This window comes from Eubalaena glacialis, chromosome 9 (assembly GCF_028564815.1).
Source record: "Eubalaena glacialis isolate mEubGla1 chromosome 9, mEubGla1.1.hap2.+ XY, whole genome shotgun sequence".
NCBI classification, from domain to species: Eukaryota; Metazoa; Chordata; class Mammalia; order Artiodactyla; family Balaenidae; genus Eubalaena; species Eubalaena glacialis.
In genome coordinates this window covers 33285543-33311376 of record NC_083724.1, presented here as the reverse complement: position 1 = coordinate 33311376, position 25834 = coordinate 33285543, and positions in this window count along the sequence as shown.

The window sequence follows — 25834 nt, the reverse complement described above, 5'->3', positions numbered from 1 at the left end:
CTTCACTCAACGACCAGCAAGCTACAGTGCTGGACACCCTATGCCAAACAACTAGCAAGAGAGGAACACAGCCCCATCCATTAACAGAGAGGCTGCCTAAAATCATAATAAGGCCACAGACACCCCAAAACACACCACCAGACGTGGACGAACCCACCAGAAAGACAACATCCAGCCTCATCCACCAGAACACAGGCACTAGTTCCCTCCACCAGGAAACCTACACAACCCACTGAACCAACCTTAGCCACTGGGGACAGATACCAAAAACAACGGGAACTACGAACCTGCAGCCTGTGAAAAGGAGACCCCAAACACAGTAAGATAAGCAAAATGAGAAGACAGAAAAACACACAGCAGATGAAGGAGCAGGGTCAAAACACACCAGACCTAACAAATGAAGAGGAAATAGGTAGTCTACCTGAAAAAGAATTCAGAATAATGATAGTAAGGATGATCCAAAGTCTTGGAAATAGAATAGACAAAATGCAAGAAACATTTAACAAGGACGTAGAAGAACTAAAGAGGAACCAAGAAACGATGACAAGCACAATAAATGAAATTAAAAATACTCTAGATGGGATCAATAGCAGAATAACTGAGGCAGAAGAACGGATAAGTGACCTGGAAGATAAAATGGTGGAAATAACTACTGCAGACCAGAATAAAGAAAAAAGAATGAAAAGAACTGAGGACAGTCTCAGAGACCTCTGGGACAACATTAAACGCACCAACATTCGAATTATAGGGGTCCCAGAAGAAGAAGAGAAAAAGAAAGGGACTGAGAAAATATTTGAAGAGATTATAGTTGAAAACTTCCCTAATATGGGAAAGAAAATAGTTAATCAAGTCCTGGAAGCACAGAGAGTCCCATACAGGATAAATCCAAGGAGAAACACACCAAGACACATATTAATCAAACTATCAAAAATTAAATATAAAGAAAACATATTAAAAGCAGCAAGGGAAAAACAACAGATAACACACAAGGGCATCCCCATAAGGTTAACAGCTGATCTTTCAGCAGAAACGCTGCAAGCCAGAAGGGAGTGGCAGGATATACTTAAAGTGATGAAGGAGAAAAACCTACAACCAAGATCACTCTACCCAGCAAGAATCTCATTCAGATTTGATGGAGAAATTAAAACCTTTACAGACAAGCAAAAGCTGAGAGAGTTCAGCACCACCAAACCAGCTTTACAACAAATGCTAAAGGAACTTCTCTAGGCAAGAAACACAAGAGAAGGAAAACACCTACAATAACAAACCCAAAACATTTAAGAAAATGGGAATAGGAACATACATATCGATAATTACCTTAAATGTAAATGGATTAAATGCTCCCACCAAAAGACACAGACTGGCTGAATGGATACAAAAACAAGACCCATATATATGCTGTCTACAAGAGACCCACTTCAGACCTAGAGACACATACAGACTGAAAGTGAGGGGATGGAAAAAGATATTCCATGCAAATGGAAATCAAAAGAAAGCTGGAGTAGCAATTCTCATATCAGACAAAATAGACTTTAAAATAAAGACAATTACAAGAGACAAAGACGGACACTATATAATGATCAAGGGATCGATCCAAGAGGAAGGTATAACAATTGTAAATATTTATGCACCCAACATAGGAGCACCTCAATACATAAGGCAAATACTAACAGCCATAAAAGGGGAAATCGACAGTAACACAATCATAGTAGGGGACTTTAACACCCCACTTTCACCAATGGACAGATCATCCAAAATGAAAATAAATAAGGAAACACAAGCTTTAAATGATACATTAAACAAGATGGACTTAATTGATATTTATAGGACATTCCACCCAAAAACAACAGAATACACATTTTTCTCAAGTGCTCATGGAACATTCTCCAGGATAGATCATATCTTGGGTCACAAATCAAGCCTTGGTAAATTTAAAAAAATTGAAATCGTATCAAGTATCTTTTCCGACCACAACGCTATGAGACTAGATATCAATTACAGGAAAAGATCTGTAAAAAATACAAACACATGGAGGCTACACAATACACTACTTAATAACGAAGTGATCACTGAAGAAATCAAAGGGGAAATCAAAAAATACCTAGAAACAAATGACAATGGAGACACGACGATCCAAAACCTATGGGATGCAGCAAAAGCAGTTCTAAGAGGGAAGTTTATAGCAATACAAGCCTACATCAAGAAACAGGAAACATCTCGAATAAACAACCTAACCTTGCACCTAAAGCAATTAGAGAAAGAAGAACAAAAAAACCCCAAAGCTAGCAGAAGGAAAGAAATCATAAAGATCAGATCAGAAATAAATGAAAAAGAAATGAAGGAAACAATAGCAAAAATCAATGAAACTAAAAGCTGGTTCTTTGAGAAGATAAACAAAATTGATAAACCATTAGCCAGACTCATCAAGAGAAAAAAGGAGAAGACTCAAATTAATAGAATTAGAAATGAAAAAGGAGAAGTAACCACTGACACTGCAGAAATACAAACGATCATAAGAGATTACTACAAGCAACTCTATGCTAATAAAATGGACAACCTGGAAGAAATGGACAGATTCTTAGAAATGCACAACCTGCCGAGACTGAACCAGGAAGAAATAGAAAATATGAACAGACCAATCACAAGCACTGAAATTGAAACTGTGATTAAAAATCTTCCAACACACAAAAGCCCAGGACCAGATGGCTTCACAGGCGAATTCTATCAAACATTTAGAGAAGAGCTAACACCTATCCTTCTCAAACTCTTCCAAAATATTGCAGAGGGAGGAACACTCCCCAACTCATTCTACGAGGCCACCATCACCCTGATACCAAAACCAGGCAAAGATGTCACAAAGAAAGAAAACTACAGGCCAATATCACTGATGAACATAGATGCAAAAATCCTCAACAAAATACTAGCAAACAGAATCCAACAGCACATTAAAAGGATCATACACCATGATCAAGTGGGGTTTATTCCAGGAATGCAAGGATTCTTCAATATACGCAAATCAATCAACGTGATACATCATATTAACAAATTGAAGGAGAAAAACCATATGATCATCTCAATAGATGCAGAGAAAGCTTTCGACAAAATTCAACACCCATTTATGATAAAAGTCCTGCAGAAAGTAGGCATAGAGGGAACTTTCCTCAACATAATAAAGGCCGTATATGACAAACCCACAGCCAACATTGTCCTCAATGGTGAAAAACTGAAACCATTTCCACTAAGATCAGGAACAAGACAAGGTTGCCCACTCTCACCACTATTATTCAACATAGTTTTGGAAGTGTTAGCCACAGCAATCAGAGACGAAAAAGAAATAAAAGGAATCCAAATCGGAAAAGAAGAAGTAAAGCTGTCACTGTTTGCAGATGACATGATACTATACATAGAGAATCCAAAAGATGCTACCAGAAAACTACTAGAGCTAATCAGTGAATTTGGTAAAGTAGCAGGATACAAAATTAATGCACAGAAATCTCTTGCATTCCTGTATACTAATGATGAAAAATCTGAAAGTGAAATTAAGAAAACACTCCCGTTTACCATTGCAACAAAAAGAATAAAATACCTAGGAATAAACCTACCTAAGGAGACAAAAGACCTGTATGCAGAAAATTATAGGACACTGATGAAAGAAATTAAAGATGATACAAATAGATGGAGAGATATACCATGTTCTTGGATTGGAAGAATAAACATTGTGAAAATGACTCTGCTACCCAAAGCAATCTACAGATTCAATGCAATCCCTATCAAACTACCACTGGCATTTTTCACAGAACTAGAACAAAAAATTTCACAATTTGTATGGAAACACAAAAGACCCCGAATAGCCAAAGCAATCTTGAGAACGAAAAATGGAGCTGGAGGAATCAGGCTCCCTGACTTCAGACTATATTACAAAGCTACAGTAATCAAGACAGTTTGGTACTGGCACAAAAACAGAAATATAGATCAATGGAACAGGATAGAAAGCCCAGAGATAAGCCCACGCACATATGGTCACCTTATCTTTGATAAAGGAGGCAAGCATATACAGTGGAGAAAAGACAGCCTCTTCAATAAGTGGTGCTGGGAAAATTGGACAGGTACATGTAAAAGTATGAAATTAGAACACTCCCTAACACCATACACAAAAATAAACTCAAAATGGATTAAAGACCTAAGTGTAAGGCCAGACACTATCAAACTCTTAGAGGAAAACATAGGCAGAACACTGTATGACATAAGTCACAGCAAGATCCTTTTTGACCCAGGTCCTAGAGAAATGGAAATAAAAACACAAATAAACAAATGGGACCTAATGAAACTTAAAAGCTTTTGCACAGCAAAGGAAACCATAAACAAGACCAAAAGACAACCCTCAGAATGGGAGAAAATATTTGCAAATGAAGCAACGGACAAAGGATTAATCTCCAAGATTTACAAGCAGCTCATGCAGCTCAATAACAAAAAAACAAACAACCCAATCCAAAAATGGGCAGAAGACCTAAATAGACATTTCTCCAAAGAAGAGATACAGATTGCCAACAGACACATGAAAGAATGCTCAACATCATTAATCATTAGAGAAATGCAAATCAAAACTACAATGAGGTATCATCTCACACCGGTCAGAATGGCCATCATCAAAAAATCTAGAAACAATAAATGCTGGAGAGGGTGTGGAGAAAAGGGAACACTCTTGCACTGTTGGTGGGAATGTAAATTGATACAGCCACTATGGAGAACAGTATGGAGGTTCCTTAAAAAACTAAAAATAGAACTACCATATGACCCAGCAATCCCACTACTGGGCATATACCCTGAGAAAACCATAATTCAGAAAGAGTCATGTACCAAAATATTCATTGCAGCTCTGTTTACAATAGCCAGGACATGGAAGCAACCTAGGTGTCCATCATCGGATGAATGGATAAAGAAGATGTGGCACATATATACAATGGAATATTACTCAGCCATAAAAAGAAATGAAATGGAGGTGTTTGTAATGAGGTGGATGGAGTTAGAGTCTGTCATACAGAGTGAAGTAAGTCAGAAAGAGAAAAACAAATACAGTATGCTAACATATATATATGGAATCTAAGGGAAAAAAAAAAAAGAGAGGTCATGAAGAACCTAGTGGCAAGATGGGAATAAAGACACAGACCTACTAGAGAATGGACTTGAGGATATGGGGAGGGGGAGGGGTGAGATGTGACAGGGTGAGAGAGTGTCATGGACATATATACACTACCAAATGTAAAATAGATAACTAGTGGGAAGCAGCCGCATAGCACAGGGAGATCAGCTCGGTGCTTTGTGACCACCTAGAGGGGTGGGATAGGGAGGGTGGGAGGGAGGGAGATGCAAGAGGGAAGAGATATGGCAACATATGTATATGTGTAACTGATTCACTTTGTTGTAAAGCAGAAGCTAGCACACCATTGTAAAGCAATTATACTTCAATAAAGATGTTTAAAAAAAAAAAAATTTTTTAACCTTAAAAAAAAAAAAAAAAAAATGTTCATTCAGACAAGCAACAACATTTTACTTATTTCTTGGCCTCCCAACAAAATGTTTTTAATGATATTTCTCAAAGCCTCAGAACCATAATTTCAATCATCCTGAGCATTCCAAGGGAGCTTCTGAAGTCCCCCAAAACAGCTAGGATTGAGGCAGAGTGTGCTCCTTCAGAAGGGATTAGTGACTGATTAGCAACTGGAGACCCTTGGAGCCTCCCTACGGCCTCCCCTGGCCCTAGATCACTATCTGCTTTACTTTTTTCCCCTTGAGCCACCAGCCCTCCCTCCACCCTAGAAGTGAGCTCTCAGGAAACCCTCAGAGCCCACAGGTCCCAATGTGACACATCAGGTTTATCAGCTTTATTTCATCACTGAATACCCTCTATCTCTTTCTCTGGTATTCTTTCATAATGAGCATAGCAAGAGGGAAACAAGCCTGGAAATCAGGCATCTCATACCTGAAAACACATTGGCTCTTTCAGAAAAAGTGATTCTAACCATATAGCAGAAAGCAAATGTATAAGAGATTGGAACTGTGTGAACAGGTTTGCTAAGGATTCAACTGAATTTAAATTACCAATTCACACAGTGTAAGAGACAATCATTGAGGCATGTAGAAAGTATACTGCTGATCTAGGACCCACCCTGGCTTTCACACTTTCACAATTTTTCAGAACACAGGAATCGTTCACTAAATAGTGACAGGAATTCTTAGCATAGAACAGAAGGTCAATTAGAAAAGACCAATTTGTCCCTGCCCTTTGACTGGTCTGTAAGTGGCCAATGGATTCCCCAACTAGCTGGTTTAATTAAACCCTAGACAGCTGAGAACAACTGGGGGTGATCTGACTCCTAGAAAGAAGGAAAGAGCTCTGGAGACCGGAATGTTCCAAGAAGGGATTTTGACTCTAGATAAAATATGTAATCAGGGATTAGAAAAAAGTGCTCACCATAGGCAAGAATCATAGAATTTTAGATTGGAGAAGACCTAAGAGGCTGTCATAAGATCCAAGTACCTATACAATGCATGAATGGCTTCTAGGGCATTCCAGATAGGTGAGCATGCAATTCTCCTGGGACTGCCTCACCTTACAATTGAATAGAGCTTCCTTCCATATCCTAAACTGAAATCTCCCTCCCTGTAAGTTTAACTTTAGACTTAGGTGGTGTTGCACATGTCACTTGGAAATCAGTCCTGGTTGCTTCTGTCTAATATGGGATCTGGAAAAGCAGGATGTTACAAACCTGAGATAGTGTAGGGAGTGAATGGAACCCAATGAGTGGGACTCAGCTCCATGCATCCCATCCATTCTTTTTTTCCTTCCCTTTGCCTCAGAAGAACAAGTTTTCTCCTCCCATGAAAAGCTAATATTTCCATTTGCATTCTATCCCAGTGGTTCTCAAACTTTAAGGTGCATCAGAATCACCTGGAAAGCTTAATAAAACATAGACTGCTGCTTACCACCCCAAAGCTTCTGATTCAGAAGGTCTGGGGTATGACCCAAGGATTTGCATTTCTAAATTCCCAGGTTATGCTGTTGCTGCTGGTCCAGGAACCACACTTTAAGAACCACTGCTCTAGATCAGGGGAGAAAAACCTTCTGTCAAGGGCCACATGTAAATAGGTTAGGCTTTCAGGACATATGGTCTCTGTTGCAACTACTCAATTCTGCTGTTGTAGTGTGAAGGCAGCCAAAGACACTATGTAGATGAATGGATATGGCTGAGTTCAAATAAAACTTTATTTACAAAACCAGGCCATGGATGAGCCTGCAGGCTGTCATTTACAACCCCCTGCTCTAGACCCTTGCTCAGAGTTCAACTCTCATCCCTTCCTTTTACAGACAAGTTTCCTGAACAATTCACCACTCATTGTTTCCACTTCTTCACTTCCCATTTACTCTGCAATCCTTGTAATCTGGCTTCTACCCACTCCGTTCCACTGAAATTGATCTCAGCAAAGTCATCAGTACTGTCATATGATAGCTTTCAGTCTTTTTCTTATCTACACTTTTCTCTTGCAATGATTGTTGGCTTCATCATCTTTTTGGAACATCTTCCTCCATCAGCTCTTTGACATCACTCTCTTATAGCGCCTGTCATACTTACCTTTCTGCTGCTTCTGAGTTTTCCATTTCTCTGGCCAAGACCAGCTTCATGGAGTGAGACCGATGCAGTTGCACAAAACTCAGTGTTCAGAAGGGTCCCTGCTTGGAGCTTAATATACTATAGTCACTGTCTTGAAATTCTGAATAATTTTCTCTTTGAATTTCTGTTTTGTAAGTTAAGTCCAATGGGACAATGGAACACGCACTGGGCTTGGAGTCTCAGCTCATGTTCGTCCGCTTCCTTCTACCTCCCAGAAATGGGTTTTCCCCGCCCACTGCCATGCCCCCTTGCAAGGCCTCCCTCACCCTACCTCTACCCCATGACCGTTGCCACTCCCTGCGCCTGGAAAAGGCCTGGGCACCATACTGGGAGGATCAGGGTTGGGCACACATTCCATTCCTGTGCCACAACAGCAGCACCATGGCACGTGTGGCAGGTGACCAACTGGAGGCTGAGTCTTGGCTCATGAAACTCTTGGTACCCCCATCCAGGTCTTTTTTTGTGCTGTGGCACAGAGGTTTAAAGATCCTTGGGGGCCACCCATTTGCCATGAGTTGAGGCAGGAGACCATGCATAAAGGAAATGACTGGCTTAACTTCCCAAAACCCACCGTTGGCCAGGGCGTGGTGTGGAAATTCCACATTGACAGAAGGAATTAGCATTCTTCAGGACCAAGCAAATGAGTACCCATATCGTGGGACAGGGCCTGCACGTGACACACAAGCATCCCCTTGCCCAGAAGTACTCCTTCAGCCAGCTCTATGGGAAGGTGGGAGGAAGGAAGAGAATCCCCTCTCTTCCTTCATCCAACCTTCCTGAGTTTGGCTTGAATTTGTCTCTTCTGCCCAGCTCAAGGCACCCTCCATAAATGAGCCATGAAATAATATGAAATGTGTTATTTCAGTAATTCCACATACAAGCTAAATGCTCTGATATTTACATTTAAAATTGGCATTGCGGAAAGAAGCCAGTCACAAAAGACCACGTAGTATATGATTCCATTTATATTAAATGTCCAGAATAGACAGGACTATAGAGACAGAAAGCAGATTAGTGGTTATCTAGGGCTAGGGGAGGGGGTAATTGGCACTGCTAATGGGTGTGGGGGATTTCTTTCTGGGATGATGAAAAATGTTCTAAAATTAGATTGTGGTGGCGGTTGCATAACTCTGTGAATGTACTAAAAACCACTGAACTGCGCACTTTAAATGGGTGAATTTATTGTACGCAAATTACACCTCAATAAAGCTGTTAAAAAACTGGCATTGCACAATATAAAGATGAATGATAAAATTCAGGCTAATAATTTAAAAGTTTTAATTTTTCTTTATTGGAATGACATTAAACAGCAAGTAAAAGCCACCATGATGTCAAGAGAGAAACCACAGAAGAAAGAAAAAGCTATGTAGCACTTTTTTCCTGTGTTTTGAATAATGAGTCTTATATTTTCATTTACGTTGGCTTTGCCTCTGACCTCCTAAATATTGGCGTTTCCCCTGGTTTTACCCTAAGCCATTTTTCCTCACAGTCTCATTCAAGATCCAAATATCAGCTACCACATGCTCCTTCATGCCTCACAAATCTTTATCTCCAGGCCAGACCACTCTATACACAAATATTCAAAGGCCCGGTGAATATCTCCACAGGCGCTTAAAACTCAACATATATACACATGTACCCATAATCTGCTCCTTCTCTGTATCTCCTATTTTAGTGAAGAATATTACCATCCACTAAATTGCTCAAACCAGAAACATTGGAGTCCTTTTGATATTTCTCCCCACCCCCTTTCATTCAATGATTCACTAAATTCTAAAACCCCAAGTATATTCTAACCTAGACCCTCTTTTCAATTTCCTCTGCTTCTGGGCTGCTTCATATCCTCATCAAATCTTACCTAGACTATTCAAATGGCTTCTTTATGAATCTCTTTGTCTTTAATCTCAACCACCTGCAGTTCATCTTTCACTCTTGCTAAAATGCAAATCTGACCATGTCACTCCCTAGCTCAAAATAGGTATATGTGTCACCATAACCTACATAATAAAATGGAAATTCATCATGGCATACGAGAACCATGCACACATATAGTATTTTTTAACTTTCGTCATAATATTTTTATAGTAGAGAAACACTGGGAACAAGGCAAATGCCCAATAAAAGAGGAGTGGTTAAGTAAACTGTGGTACATCACCATGATGAATGAGTTCATTTAAAATGTTAAAATATTAATTGTAAAATAAATGATGATATGTTCACATGCTACTTTATTATATGATGCAGTCATTTAAAATCAGATTTAGGGACTTCCCTGGCAGTCCAGTGGTTAAGACTCCACGCTTCCAATGCAGGGGGCGTGGGTTCAATCCCTGGTCTGGGAACTAAGATCCCCATGCTGCACAGCATGGCCAAACAAACAAACAAAAGGCAACAAACAAAACAAAAATAAAAAAATAAATAAAATCAGATTTAAAAATAATACTTTTTTAAAAATTATCACAACTGACCACCAGTTTAAAAAAAAAACAACTAAAACTGAAAGGTAAAAATTTTTATATCTTCTTAAATTAATTCATGATATGATAAGAAAATAGGATACCCAATCCAAGAACTAAGTGAAAGCAAAAACTCAGAGAAGAAAAGAGAGTGCTAAAGCTCATTTTCATCATGAGAATATTTGCCAAATCAGCTCAATTTGACTTTTAGGTTTTCACAATCTCATGAGGATTGTTCTAGGATGGAAATCTAATGGACAACTCTTCCCATAAAGTTGAGATCTCAAAGGGTTATGCCACCAGGGTAAGGATAAATCAGAAATAAACTGACTCCCACCTTCAAAGAACTTATAAAGAAATTTTCTTGTGTGAGACCTTCATTATGAGTAGAGTAACAAAACTTAAATCTCCCTTGAGAACTGGTAATTACAACCAGCACTTACTCACATTTGCAACTAAATTTATATTACTTGATAGGTTTCAAAGAAATAATTTTTTTAAATCTCAAGGTGAGAATTTACCTTAAAATGTCCCTGCCATACAAACACCTGTTACTCCCCAGCCACCTGACAAAAATAAATGAAAATCCTCTCTGAATGAAACCACCTTTTCACAGTCTCAGAGTTTACCCAAAGTTCCAAGGCACAAATCAGAGTCAAAATTCACAAAATGCATAATAAAATAAGAATAAACAATAGCCAGCAGAATAGAACTGCAAATAATAAGTATTGAAATAAATAGACACAGACCAAAAGCTAAGAACATTTAATATTTTCAGGAAATAAGTTGATAAATAAATTGACTTGAAAATATGAGCAAACAGCAATCAGATTTGAAAAAGAGTAAAAAGAACATATGGAAATTAAAAAATATAATCTTTGAAATTAAAATCTCAATGGAGGGGTTTAATAACAGATTAGACAGAGTGGAAAAGAGAATCAATGAATTAGAAGGTAGATCTGAAGGAATTATTCAGAATGCAGGGCAGAGGGACAAGCAGAGGGAACGTGTGAACTAAAGGTTAAAAAATATAGAATGTATTTGAAACCCAAGCATACATCCATTTGAAGTTCTAGAAGAAAACTACAACCTTTTAAAATTGGAATAGTCTTATAACCATCAAAACAATTGAATCAGAGACATAAAGCTTCCACATCTGGAGAAAACTCCAGATCCAAATGATTTCACTAGGAATTTCTACCAAACATTCAAGAAAAATGTAATTCCAAACTTATGAAAACTCTTCCAGGGAATTAAAAATAAGGGAATACATTGCAATTTATTTCCCCATTTTATAAGTATAGCATAGCCTTGATTCTAAAATCTGACAAGGACCTATGACAAAGGAAAAGCACAGGCCAGTCTCAATCCAGAACATGGATGCAATAATCCTAAACAATATATTAACAATTTAACAGTATATGACAGTTATCAGTATATACAAAGGAAAATCTAACAATATCAAGTTGGATTTGTGCCAGGAATGTAATATTAGTTTAAACTAGAAAATCAATGGAATGCTCCACATTAATAAAGGAGAAAATATGATCATCTAGAGATGAAGAAAAAAGTTTTTTTTAATTCAATATCCTTTCACGATTTAAAAAGAAAAAAGAAAACCTCCTGGTAGCCTAAAAAGAGAAGTGAACTTCTTTTTTTTTTTTTTTTTAACATCTTTATTGGAATATAATTGCTTTACAATGGTGTGTTAGTTTGAAATCCAAACCAGTGTACTAAGGGAAGAAAAGAAACAAGTAATATAACAACTGGAAAAGAAGAATTTGAACTGTCAACTTTTGCACATGATATAATCCAAAACAATTTATAGATGAATGATTATAATTAATAAGGAAATTTAAGTATTCTTCTTGATACAGTGTCAATCTACAAAAATCAATTAAATTTCAATTACAGAAGAAATGTAATTAGAAGATTTTTTTTAAGATGCTATTTTCCATAGCATTAAAAATAAATTTAACAAAAGTTGTACAAATCCTTTATGGAAAAAATTATTTTAAAAAATTATAAAAAGCCAAGGGGTCTGAGCCCCACAATGGGCTCCCCAGCGCAGGAGTACTACTCCAGCAAGACGAGCCCCCAGAATGTTTGGTTTTGAAGGCCAGTGGGTCTTTTGGGGAGACCCAGAGGGCTATGGGAAATAGAGACTCCACTTTTAAATGGCACGCACAAAATCTCACATGCTCTGAGACCCAGGGCAAAAGCAATAATTTGAAAGGAGCCTGGATCAGACATACCTGATGATCTTGAAGAGTCTCCCAGAGAGGCAGGAGGCAACTGGAAGCAGGAGCTCACCCTGCAGACATAGACACTGGCAACAACCATTTTGCAGAACTCATTCTACCACGTGGACACTGTTTGCTGACAAGCGCCATTGTGGAATCCTCCTTCTAGCTTATTAGCCTCAGAACTTAGTCCCACTCCCACCCACCAGCCTGTAGACAACAGTACTGGGATGCCTCAGGCCAAGCAACAAAATGGGCAGGGACACAGCCCCACCCACCAGCAGACAGGCTGATTTAAGGCACCCTGAGCCCACAGCTGCCCTGGACATGGCCCTGCTGACCAGAAGGCCCAGGACCCAACCCCACACACCAGTGCACAGGCACTAGATCCAGGACCCCCAGGGCCCTGCAGCCAGAGACCCTGGGACCCAGCTCTGTCCATCAGTGGGCAGGCACCAGCCCCAGAATCCCCTGGGCCTTGGCCCCACCCAGCCAGTCTACTATAGCCTTGGGACCAGCCTCACCCACCAGTGGGCAGACACCAGCCCCAAGATATCTGCAGCCCTGCAGCCTGTCCTGGCAGGACCCAGCCCAACAACCAGCAGGCCAGTACCAGCCCTGGAACACACTGGGCCCCAACCCCACTGAGCAGAGGGCCAACACGAGCTTCAGGACACCCCAGATTCTGCAGCCAGCTGTGTCAGAAACCAGCCCCACCCACCAGTGGTCCAACACCAGCTCTGGGACTCCTGGGCCCTGCAGTCAGTCCCCAGGTCTTGGCTTTGTTCATCTGTGGGACAGCACTAGCCCCAGGACCTGGCTTCACCCACCAGTGGGCAAGCACCAACCCCAGGATCTTCTGGACCTCAACTCCGCCCACCAGTGAGCCAGCACTAGCCCTGGGTCCCCTAGGGTTCCACAAACAGCCACCTCATGACACAGCCCTGCCAACCAGCAGCCAGCAGCCCCTGCACAAGGCAGGGTCTGGCAATCAACAGGACCAGGGGCCAGCCACACCTACCAGAACGTCCACAGTAGTCAGCCTGACACAACAGAAGGACCCACGCAGACCACATAGGGGGCACCCTAGAGCATATGGCTCTGGTGACCAGAGGGGAGTGCACTGCTGGGACGCATAGGACATCTCCTACAGAAGGCCACTTCTCCAAGATCAGGAAACATAACCAACCTACCAGATACATAGAAATTAAAAAAGCAAGTCAGGCAAAATGAGGCAACAAAGGAACATATTCCAAATGAAGGAACATGATAAAACCCCAGAAGAAGAACTAATTGAAGTGGAGAAAAACAATCTATGTGAGCAACAGCTCAAAGGAATAATCACAAAGATGATCAAGAACTCAGGAGAAAAATGGATGAACAGAGTGAGAAGTTAGTATTTTTTAACAAAGAGCTCGAAAATATAAAGAACAACCAAACAGAGATGAAGACTACAATAATTGAAAAGAAAAATACACTAGAACGAATCAACAGTAGACTGAATGATACAGGGGAATGGATCAGCAAGCTAGAAGACAAGAGTAGCTTTTACTTCAGTGGAAATCACTGAAGCTAAAGGAAAAAAAAAAGAATGAAAAGAAATGAGGACAGTTTAAGAGACCTATAGGACAACATCAAGCACACTAACATTCACATTATAGGGGTTCCAGGAGCAGAAGAGAGAGAGAAAGGGGCAAACAACATGTTTGAAGACATAATAGCTGAAAACTTCTCTAACCTGGGAAAGGAAAAAGCCATCCAAACCAAGGAAGCACAGAGAATCCCAAACAGGATCAACTCAAAGAGGACCACACCAAAACACATTGCAATTAAAATGGCAAAAATTAAAGATAAAGAAAGAATATTAAAAGCAGCAGGTAAAGCAGGTTGCATACAAGGGAACTCCCATAAGGCTATCTGCTGACTTTTCAGCAGAAACTCTGCAGGCCAGAAGGGAGTGGCATGATATATTTAAAGTGATGAAAGGGAAATACCTACAACCAAGAATACTCTACCCAGCAAGGCTCTCATTCAGACTTGATGGAGAGATCAAAAGTTCTACAGACAAGAAGAAGTTTAAAGAGTTCAGCACCATCAAAGCAGCTTTACAAGAAATGTTAAAGGGATTTCCCTAAGCAAAAAAGAAAAGGTCACAACCAGAAGCACGAAAATTACAAAAGGAAAAAGCTCATCAGTAAAGGTAGTAAATCACCATGTACAAAGCTAGTAGGAAGGTTAAGAGACAAATAGAGTAAAATCATCTATATCCACAATAAGCAGTTAAGGGATACACAGAACAAAGAGATGTAAAATATGATGTCAAAAACAATAATTGTGAGAGGAGGAAAGTAAAAATGCATGTTGTTAAAATACATTTGAATAAAATATGTTTGAAATTAACAGATCAGTAACTTAAAATAATCATATATATTACATATATATTATATATAATCATATATATATATATATATATGGTAACCACAAACCAAACATCTATAATAGATTAATAATAGCAAAAAAGAGAAAGGAAACCAAACATAACATTAAAGACAGTCATCAAGTCACAAGGGAAGAGAACAAAACAAGAAAGGAAAAAAAAGAACTACAAAAAAACCTCAAAAGCAATTAACAAATGCAATTAACAAAATGGCATACATACATATATATCGATAATTACTTTAAATGTAAATGGACTGGGACTTCCCTGGTGATGCAGTGGTTAAGAATCCACCTGCCAATGCAGGAGACACAGGTTCGATCCCTGGTCCGGGAAGATCCCACATGCTGCGGAGCAACTAAGCCCATGTACCACAACTACTGAGCCTGTGCTCTAGAGCCCAGGAGCCACAACTACTGAGCCCATGTGCCACAACTACTGAAGCCCGCATGCCTATAGCCTATGCTCCACAACAAAAGAAGCCACCGCAATGAGAAGCCCACATGCCACAACAAAGAGTAGCCCCTGCTCGCCGCAACTAGAGAAAGCCTGCACCCAGCAACAAAGACCCAACACAGCCAAAAATAAATTAAATAAATAAATTTAAATAAATAAATAAATGCAAATGGACTAAATGCTCCAATCAATATACATAGAGTGGCTGAATGGATACAAAAACAAGATCCATATATATGCTGCTTACAAGTGACTCACTTCAGATCGAAAGACACACACAGACTGAAAGCGAGGGAATAGAAAAAGTTATTCCATGCAAATGGAAATCACAAGAAAGCCAGGGTAGCAATACTTATAACAGACAAAATTGACTTGAAAACAAAAACTGTTACAAGAGACAAGGAAGGACATTATATAATGATCAAAGGATCAATCCAAGAAGAAGATATAATCATTGTAAACATATACGTACCCAATATGGGACCACCTAAATACATAAAGCAAATACTAACAGATATATAAAGGGAGAAATTGACAGTAACACAATAACAGTAGAAGAATTTAACACCCCACTTACATCAATGGAAAGATCATTCAGACAGAAAATCAATAAGGAAACACTGGCCTTAAATGATACATTAGAGCAAACAGACTTAATAGATATATATAGAACATTCCAACCAAAAGCAGAAAAATACACACTTTCCAAGTGCACATAGAATATTCTCCAGGATAGATCATATGCTAGGCCACAAAACAAGCCTCGATAAATTTAAGAAAACTGAAATCATATCAAGCATCTTTTCTGATCACAATGCTATGAGACTAAAACTCAACAACAAGAAAAAAACTGCAAAAAACCCCCACAAACATGGACTAATTACCAGTAATGAAATTGAATGAGCAATTTAAAAACTCCCAACAAAAAGTCTAGGACCAGATGGCTTCACAGGTGAATTCTATCAAACATTTGGAGAAGTTATACCTATTCTTCTCAAATTATTCCAAAAAATAGCACAGGAAGGAAGAATTCCAAACTCATTCTATGAGACCAGCATCATGCTGATACCAAAACCAGACAAAGATATCACAAAAAAAAGAAAATTATAGGCCAATATTACTGATGAACATAGATGCAAAAATGCTCCCAAAATATGAGCAAGACAAATCCAACAATACATTAAAAAGTCATACTACCATGATCAAGTGGTATTTATCACAGGGATGCAAGGATGGTGCAATATCTGGAAATCAATCAATGTAATACACCACATTAACAAACTGAAGAATAAAAACCATGTGATCATCTCAACAGATGAAGAAAAAGCTTTGGGCAAAATTCAACACCCATTTATGATAAAAACTCTCCAGAAAGTGGGTATAGAGGGCACGTACCTCAACATAATAAAGGTAATATATGATAAGCCCACAGCTAATATCATACTCAATGGTGAAAAGCTGATAGCATTTCCTCTAAGATCAGGAACAAGACAAGGATGCCCACTCTCACTACTTTTATTCAACATAGTATTGGAAGTCCTAGCCACAGCAATCAGACAAGAAAAAGAAATAAAAGGAATCCAAATTAGAAAGGAAGAAATAAAACTGTCTCTATTTGCAGATGACATAATACTATACATGAAAAATGCTAAAAATGTCACCAAAAAAACTACTAGAGCTCATCAATGAATTTGGTAAAGTCGTTGGATAAAAAATTAATATACAGAAATCTGTTGCATTTCTATACACTAACAATGAACTCTCAGAAAGAGAAATTAATCCTATTTAAATCACATCAAAAAGAATAAAATTGCTAGGCATAAGCCTACCTAAGGAGGTAAAAGACCTGTACTCAGAGAGCTATAAGACACTGATGAAAGAAACTGAAGATGACAAAAACAGATGGAAAGATATACTGTGTTCATGAACTGGAAGAATTAATATTGTTAATATGACCTTACTACCCAAGGAAATCTACAGATTCAATTCAATCCCTATCAAAATACCAAGGGCATTTTTCACAGAACTAGAACAAATAAGTTTAAATTTTGAATAGCGACACAAAAGACGCTGAATAGCCAAAACAATCCTGAGAAAGAAGAACAGAGGTATTGTGCTCCCTGGCTTCAAGCTATACTGTAAAGCTACAGTAGTCAAAGCAATATGGTACTGGCACAAAAACAGACACGTAGATCAATGGAACAGAATGGAGAGCACAGAAAACCTACCCCCTATGGTCAATTAATCTATGACAAAGGAAGCAAGAATATACAATGGAGAAAAAACAATCTCTTCAATAAGTGGTACTGGGAAAAGTGGACAGCACCACATAAAAGAATGAAATTAGAACATCTTCTCATACCATAAACAAAAATAAACTCAAAATGGATTAAAGACCTAAACAGAAGACCAGAAACTATAAAACTCCCAGAAGAAAACATAGGTAGAACACTGTTTGACATAAACCGTAGCAATTTTTTTTTTGATCTGTCTCCTAAGGCAAAGGAAATAAAAGCAAAAATAAACAAATGGGACTTAATCAAACTTAAAAGATTTGGCATAGCAAAGGAAACCACCAACCAAACAAAAAGACAAGCTACTGAATGGGAGAAAATATTTGCAAATGTTATGACTGATAAGGGTTTCATATTCAAAATATATAAACAGCTCATACAACTCAATAACAAAAATAACTCAATTAAAAAATGAAGACCTGAATAGACATCTTTCCAAAGAAGACATACAAATGGCCAATAGGCACATGAAAAGATACTCAACATTGCTAATCATCAGAGAAATGCAAATCAAAACCACAGTGAGGTATCCCACCTGTCAGAATGACTATCCTCAAAAAGATCAGAGATAACAAATGCTGGCAAGGATGTGGAGAGAAGGGGACACTTATACACTATTGGTGTCAATGTAAATTGGTGCAGTCACTGTGAAAAACAGTATGGAGATTCCTCAAAAAACTAAAAATAGAACTACCATATGATCCTGCAATCCCACTCCTGGGTGTATAACTGAAGAAAACAAAAACACTAATTTGAAAAGATATATGCACCCTAATGTTCATAGCAGCATTATTTACAATAGCCAAGATGGAAACAACCTAAGTGTCCATCAGATGAATGGATAAAGAAGAAGTGGTATATATATGCAATGGAATACTACTTGGCCATAAAAAAGAATGAAATTTTGCCATTTGCAACAAAACGGATGGACCTGGAGGGTATTATGCTTAGTGAAATAAATCAGGCAGAAAAAGACATACTCTATGTTATAATCACCTATATGTGGAATTGAAACAATAAAACAAGTGAATAATTATAACAAAAAAATTATAAAAAGCATTCAAGAAGACCTAAATAATTAAAACAATATTCCACATTCATTGGACTAGATAACTCAGTATTCCAGAGATGTCCGTTTCTCCTAATTTAATCTATAAATTCAATAAAATTCTAAATAAAATCCCAGCAGGTTTTTTTTCATTGACTTTGCCAAACTGTTTCTAAAAATTACATGGAAGAATAAAGGGCCACGATTAGTCAATACATTCCTGAAGAAAAACAAAATTTGTTTTACCAGATATGAAAACTTCATATAAAGCTGACATAATTAAGAAAATGTGACACTGGCCTAATGACAAATTAGCCAAAGGAACAGATTATATATCCCAGAAATTTACCCACACATATATGGAAACTTGGTTTATGATAGGGCTAGTACTGCAAATCAGTGGGAAAAGAATGAATTTTTAATAAATTGTGCTGGGACAATTGGTTATCTTTATTTAAAAGAGAAAAGATAGAAAGAAAATGTACTTTTGCCTCACATCACACACAAAGTCAATTTCAGGTGAGTTAAAAACATAACTGTGGAAGATAGAACTATAATATGTTCAGAAGACAATGTAGGAGAATATTCTTAACACCTTGGAGGGGGGAGATTTTACTTAACAAGACACAAAGAGCACAAATCTTAAAAGAAATTTTTAAAAATTTGACTACATTAAAATTAATATTATCTGTTTACCACTAGACACCATAAAGACAGTAAAACAGAATGGGAGAAGATATTTGAACCCATGTAACCTAAAGAATTAATATCTAGAACATATAAAGAACTCCTACAAACCAATAAGGAAAAGAAAACCCAAGAGAAATACAAGCAAAAGATTTGAACAAGCACTTCACTAGAAGATAAACCATATGAAAAGATGTTCTGCCTCGCTATCAATTTGAAAATTGCATATTTAAACCCAATGAGAAGCATTTTATACTCACCAGAGTAGCAAAAATTATACTGTTTGACAATATCAAATTTTGACAAGGGTGTAAAACAACCAGAATTCTTACACATTGCTGGTGGGAGTGTAAGTTGGTTCAACCACTTTGGAAAACAATTTGGAATTACCTATTATTTGTCACTCTATGACACAGCAGAGTCACTCTTAGATATACACCATAAAGAAATTCTTGAACAATTGTAATAGAAATTGCGTATTACAATATTTTTTACATTACCATTTATAATGGGGAAAAAACTGGAATAAGCCCAGATGTTCATCATGGCCAATAAGTTGTGGTATATTCATATAATAGAATAATTTACATCATGCAAATGAATACAATGTAACACACAATGACATGAAAAAAACATAGGTGCTTAATATCAGGTGTAAAAAATACACAGAAAATTCATTCAGTATGAGTCCATTTAAATATAGATTAAAAATATTCATAAAACTATATGTTATTTAGGGATACAACCAAATATGTGATAAAATTATAAAGAAAATCAAAGTTACAATAAACACAAATTTTAGGATTGTGGTCATGTGACCTCCAGGAGGTAATAAACAGGATAAGAAAGAGGCACACAGGGACCTTCAAAGATAATGGTAATGTTCTTTATCTTCAACTGAATAATAGGCATATGGGTGTTCATTATTTGCTGATTCTTTACAGCCTATACGTTATTTATAAATTTTTGTATATAGTCAACATTGAATAGTTAAAAGAATATATACTGATGTGAAAATGCATATTGAAATTACCATTACAAATTATACTATGCAGCAACATGTAAACATGCTTTTGATATGTTATTTTAAAATTAGAATAGAAGATTACATATCAAAAACTATGTTTACCAATTAGAGATACATAGATAGATAGAGTGCATGGGTAGATAGATAGAAAAAAAACTATGTTTACAACTACACACAAATTATAGTTTTAAATGGATACAAACAAAATATCAGCAAGGGAAAAGAAAAGACACTTGATTTTTAGTTTAATTTTTTTCATCTTTATTTTTATTTTCATTAATGTGGTCATAATTTTGTGCCAATAATAAAATGATACAATTAAAACAGAAAATGGATACTATGAACAGGTCTTCCATTAAAGCTATTTGCACCATAGGCCAGATAACCAAGATACCACTATTCACCTGGTGGCAGCTTATCTCAACTGCAAACAAAATATCCAAGGAAAAAAATCAATCTTATGATTGCTGCACTTGTGAACCTTGCTTTATATAGCAACCAAAACATGCCTCACCAGCCTTCTTCATCCATGTTACCTTTGACCATAATCCTGACAGAAACATGGTACCCAGATAGCTGAGAAAGGACACTGTCACAAATTCTTTCTTAAGGCCAACTCTGTAACCCAATGACCTCATTTTATAAAAGGCATTGATATTAATTCTACAGAAAAGAAACATTATGACCAACTTACTCACTATTAGGGGACTAAGAAGAGGGAATATCATTTAAGGAAACTGCACTGGGTTCTATTTGATTTGCAATCAAAACTGTTCTTACCATCCTGCATTTAAGTATCATGAACAATCCAAGGTTATCAGAAACACTTTATTTCAATCATATTAAGAAATAATCTAAATGTCTCTCAAAGAGATATAAAGAAGAAACTTGAGGAGCATTAATATTTACTGTTGTACCTGTTCAAATGTCTAAAGTTTGCAAAAGAATAGGAAATGAAGTACAAATTAGTGATGGTGTTTAAATGACTCTAAATCACAACTAAAGTGTTCATACCATCAAACTTAGAAGAAAAAAATCAATACTGCTATACTGAAGTTAAGAATAAATTAGAGGCATGTAAAAGTCTGGAATAACAATATGCTATAAAAATTACTGATATAAAAATATGCCATTTAACAAATTTGATACTACAGAGGCATAAAATTCTACATAGAGTCTGGAAGCAACCATGTGAACATAAGGAGGTAGCTGGGGTAATGCCAACATGGTTAATTCAGAAAGAAACTCAAATTTATAACTGGTTAGGTTTAATTTCTGTTTTGAAGATAAATTACATGCCAGAATCTATATGCTTCAGAAATTTTTCTACTGATATTTAAAGGTAAAAACCGGACTATATAAAAAATACATTTTCAGTAAATATCTTCCCTCTTTTCTCCCCCAAATCTCATGAATAGCTCAGTTTACACACATGTATGCATGAACTCATACACATATTCATATGCACACCTCCTAAACTATATTTTCAATAATTAACAATTCTAGGTTACCAACTATACTGAAGTATATAGATATAAAACATTGTAATTGTTTAAAAACTAGCTGTATAATTTTGGTGTTCAAAGATTTTTTTAAGGAAATTGATTTAGGAAAAGTTGGAAAAGAAGCCCAAGTTGATTGACAGTTTGGAGTTTGTGTTTCCACCGTCTGATCATAGCCAAATGCAAATGTGATTAAGTTCTGAGAGACAGGAATCTGCAAAGTGTATGCAGCTTATTAGAATCTTCCCTCTAGGTACAATCCAGCAAGGGCATCAAAGATGACCTCCCAGCTTGTTGCCTCAGGAGCCCCTTAAAATAGGGAAGGGAAGATAATCTTTACTTCATGCACTAAATCTGACCCATCAGTGGAGCTGTTATTGGAAGGTAGGGTGTCGAGTTCATACCTGAGATCAAATAGGAAAAACAAACCTGAAGCAGTTTGTCTGCCACGGGCACACAAGGAGAAAATGGTGGCAGAGGTGCCACATGATTTCCATCTTTGCCCTAAGCAAATTCTGCAACTATCTACATCATTAGGAGGTAAAACATACTCATACACATATACGCATCCTGTTACAAGTGCATTTCTTTATGCTATTAATCGTGTAACGAAAAGTTGCATAAATATAAACCCATTTTGTATAATCATTCAACAAAGACATTTAGAAAACCCATTTTATGTATCCATTTAATAGAGTCATAGTTATATGTACCACACATCATTCTAGGTACCTGAGGATATAGATTAAGAACTGGTTTGTGCTCCCAACAAATTCACAATCTAGACTAAAAGATATAAAACTTATCATCATACACAATGCCAATGGAGAAATGTACAAAGTATTAAGGCGACACAGAGTAGGAGCAACTAACTCTTCCTAAGGGAACTTATAGAGTTTTCTCAGAAGAGGTGACATGGCTTTTGGTCTTGAAAGACAGATAGGCATCTGTGAAGTGAGATTGGTCAAGGTATTCCATTCATCAGTTAATAAACAAACAGGGTCTTTTAGTTGTGCCAGGTTCTGTGCAAGTGACTGGGAATATAAATAAATGCCAAGTCATACCCTCCAGGAGGTATGAGGTATAGAGGCAGATGAGTAAGATCCAATACAGAAAGACACTGGAGTGGTAATGGGGAGTGGAATGGTAATAGGAATTGCGATTCAAAGGAATATTACAAAAAGTTATTTTACAGAGTGAAGAATACATTTATAAATCACCCTCTTGGGAGTTCTGTTTCTACCTGGGATATAAAAAGCTGGAAAGAGCTCAGTCCAACCCTAACAACAATAAAAAGCTGGACAGGCTACAAATCATAACTTCTCTTGAACCATCAGAGAGCTGCAGTTGCAAGACAAACAAGCAACCTGAATTCTAAGGAAAGACAGGACCTTCCTAGGAGAGCCAGGACAGGAGAACTGCCTCATCTGAGCCAAGGCAACAGAAGAAGAGACGCTGGGTACCATGTAATGGATAAGAAGAATTCAGCTAAATTTTTAAACTAATTGCAAAAGATCACGTATGGGTTAGATTTTACCTCTTTCAACTCATAGCAGCTACACTGCAACCATTTGAAATAATAGGCTTGAGTAGAAAGACAGCAGCTTACTTGGGTTCAGGAATAGTTGGCTTTTCCAACCCTGCCAGGCTCTACATTTCTAGACTCTCTCTATTCCCTCTGTTTCTGCTCTCAAATCAGCTAATCTTTGCCTGAGCTCATCTCAATCTTGAAAGATGTTGCTGTAAGCAGCAAGTATACAAAAGCCAAAACACAGCAACACTCTGGCTCTTTGTAACCACTTCCCCTGGGCACTCACATGGGAATCAAATAAGTGATCTTGTGTTCACTAAATACACACACACAAAATCTTCAAGTGGTAAAAGACGCTTACTACGGGACTCGTACTCTAATTCATACACCTCTATATACCTAAGAATCTCAGTCTATTCTTATTTCAAAATCATTACCAACACTTAGAAAAGTAAACAAGACTAGAAATAGAATAGAGAATCCAAAAATAGACACATATAGTCAAAAGACTTTTGACAAGGCACCAAAGCAATTCAGTGGAGAAAGGAAAATACCTTCAGTAACTGGGTTAGAATAACTGGATATCCATACCAAAACTGAGAGAGAGAGAGAGAGCAAGTGCAAGCCAGCAAATGAGAGAGAGAGAGAATGAATATGAATCTTGACTCCTACCTCACACCATACACAAATATCATTGCAGAGATGGGTCATAGACTTAAATGTAAAGGTAAAACAATAAAGTTAGGGGAAGAAAAACTTAGGAGAAAATCTTTACAACATTGCAGTAGGCAAAAACTTCTCAAGAAGGATAGAGAAAGCATGAACCATGAAAGATAAACATTGATAAATGGTATTACCTTAAACTGTTCATCAAAAGACACCATCAAGAGAGTAAACAGGCAAGCCACAGACTGGAAAAAATATTCACAATACATATATCTGAAAGTATGTTTAGAACATAAAAATAAATCCTGTAAATCAATAATAAAAAGACAAAGAACTCAATTTTTTAAATGGGCATAAAACTTGAACAGATAGCTTACAAAAGAAGATACACAAATGGCCTATAAACACATGTAAAAATATTCAACATTAGTCATCAGGTTAATGCAAAGTAAAATACAATGAGATACCACTGCAAAGTAAAATACAGTGAGAGACCACACACACACACACACACACACACACACACACACAGTTGTAATAAAAAAAAAATTATCAACAATGCCAGATGTTGAAGAGGATGTAGAGAAACCTAAGTTTTCATTTGTTCTGGTGGGAGTGTAAAATAGTACAACTTTGGAAAAGTGTTTAGCAGTTTCTTTAAAAGTTAAAAATACATCTATCTACCTTACGACCCAGAAACACTACTCATAGATATTTTTATTTTCCCAAGAGAAATGAAAATGTATGTTTAAATGAAGCTTTATATAAGAATGTTCATAGCAGTTTTATTCATAGTAGCCCCAAACTGGAAACAATCCAAATGTCCATCAACAGGGGAAGGAAGTTTTTTAAAACTGTGGTACATTCAATGAATGGAACACTACTCAGCAATAAAAAGGACTGAACTAGTGATACACATGGCATGAATGAATCTTGAAAATACTATGCTCAGTAAAAGAAACAAAACACAAAAGAGCACATATTGTACGATTCCATTTACGAGAAATTCTAGAGCAGACAAAACTAACCTATGGTGATACAAAGGAGCTCAATAGTTGAAGGGTGAGTATAGGAACTGACCAGCAAGGGGCATGAGGGAACATTCTGGGCTGATGATAAGATCTTATGTCTTGATAGGCAGCTGTCAAAACTTAATGAACTTAAAGATCTGAGCATTTCATTATATAAATTATACCTTAATGTTTTAAAAGGTTAATAAATGCTGCTAAAGGTTTATATTTCAGGTGGTACCTCCCTAGATGTAATTTATAAAAATGTAAACTTTTTCTAAAGTCCTGGCTCTGCACTGACTTCTGGCATACATAGAGCTTGATTCTCCTTATACTTCCATGAACCCCTTGCACTTAGGTTGGAGGAGCGGTCACCCCTACCCAGCTGAAATGCTGGCCTCAGATCTTGGCAGGGGAGTGGGAGAAGTAGCATTTCAGAAGAAACTCCGAGAACAGAGTGAGACAAATCCCAGGGACACTGCAAGAAGAAAGGGACCTTTACCACCTTACTACGGGACAGTGATCCAGAGATGACTCACCAGGTTCAAAACTCTATAAGGGGGTTATCAAGGAGTGATTCTTCACACCCACCCCTCTGCGCATAGAAGCAGAGGGGCAATAACGATGTCTTGCCTTAATTTTTCAACTAACTATAAAATAAACGAATTACCCAATTCACTGACTTGAACTTCTCCATTTTGTCTTTCGAATACTCAACTTTGAATATAATCTTGGCTGGAAGAAGCCACCTGATCTTTGTTCTCACAAAAGACTTTCTGAAAAAGGGAACACAATTGACTTTCACTT